A 1,702-nucleotide genomic window follows, 5' to 3' on the forward strand; every position below is an offset into this window, starting at 1 on the left:
ACCACGCCTCCCGGATAACGGTGACAACCTCGCGGCCCAATCCATGCCCAGGACGGTCGTCCAGCGCTACAGGCCTAGCCCGCCCCGCCCCTGCCAATTGCCAATCACAACTCTCCTCTCATCCGACTCCGGAAAGGAGCGGTTGCTGTGAGCATCCTTCAGTGATCAATGCAACGGTAGTTTGCGCTCCAGTCTGGCGGAGGGACGGGGCGGGGTAGAGATGAGGCCTGTCCCTTCGGAGGGCGCTTCAGCAGTTTGTTAGGCATTTGTGGTGCCTCCCAACCAATCGCTGGGCAGTTACTGAAGACCGTGCCCGCCCCTGCCCCACCCCGCGCCGGGACTCGCGCATTCCGCTGGAGGCGGTGGCTCCCTGGTGCGCGCCCGGCCCTGGTGCCCTGCCCTGGCCCTCGCTCCGCCCCACCGCCCCGCCTCTGACTAACGCTCTGAGGGTGCAGGAGACTCGAGATACAGCCACAAGCTCCCGGTGCCAGACACCGGATGCGGGGTTCTGTCCCACCAAAGCAAGCACGAAGCTTTCGTTTATCCGTTTCTTTCAACATAGCCTTCCTAAATTGAACTCCCTCCCAAACCTGCTCCAGTCGAGGTTACCCAGACTAGAAACGTGGAAACCATCCTAGATTTCCTCCCTTCACCTTTACCTCTCCCCCAGTAATCTGCCAAGTCGAGTTGATTTTTCCTTCTCGGTATTCCAGTAATTATCTCCCTCTGCTCACTATTATCCCTTTCCAGGACTCCATCGGTTGGAAAATTCACCATTATTTTATGTCCCGCTAAGAAAAAAGGTTATAAGGCCGGGCACAGTGGCTCACACCTGTAATCCCAGCACTTTGGGAGGCCGAGTCAGGCAGATTACCTGAGATCAGGAGTTTGAGACCAGCCTGGCCAACATGGCGAACCCTCTGTCTCTACTAAAAATACAAAACTTAGCCAGGCTTGGTGGCGGGCGCCTGTAATCCCAGCTACTCGGGAGGCTGAGACAAGAGAATCGATTAAACCCGGGAGTCGGCAGTTGCAGTGAGCCGAGATCACGCCACTGCACTCCAGCCTGGGCAACAGAGCAAGACCCTGTTTCAAAAAAAAAGAAAAAAGTTTGCAAATTATCTGTGACAAATGCTTTCCTTACCACTTAGCATTTTTGTTTTACATGTATTGAAAATATAGGTTTATATACATACCAATTTCTATCATATTTCACTCGTGCATGCATAAAAAGGGAAATAGAAAACAATAACATGGTAACTATCCCTAAAACTTCACAGAGACTGATTGTTAATGATTCATTTTTTTGACTCAGTCTTGGGTGTCCACGAATTTCCATGCAATGTAGTCTTCTGTGCATGTCATAAGGGCTTTGGTGATGCAGCATTTCCTAAGAGTGTTCCTCTCCAGGCTCTAGAGTTTTCTTCCATGCCTCAGACACCCATTTGGCAAGCTTTGACGCTCACGAGCAGGTATGACGAATATAGTTCGACTGCTGTCTGACTAATAGCTAAAGTGAAACATCCCAATTAGAAGATATAGAAATGCGGCCGGGCGCGGTGGCTCACGCTTGTAATCCCAGCACTTTGGGAGGCTGAGGCGGGCGGATCACGAGGTCAGGAGATCGAGACCATCCTGGCTAACATGGTGAAACCCCGTGTCTACTAAAAATACAAAAAATTAGCTGGGTGTGGTGGTGGGC

The sequence above is a fragment of the Hylobates moloch genome, unplaced genomic scaffold (genome assembly GCF_009828535.3).
Source record: "Hylobates moloch isolate HMO894 unplaced genomic scaffold, HMol_V3 SCAFFOLD_8, whole genome shotgun sequence".
In the NCBI taxonomy this organism is placed as follows: Eukaryota; Metazoa; Chordata; class Mammalia; order Primates; family Hylobatidae; genus Hylobates; species Hylobates moloch.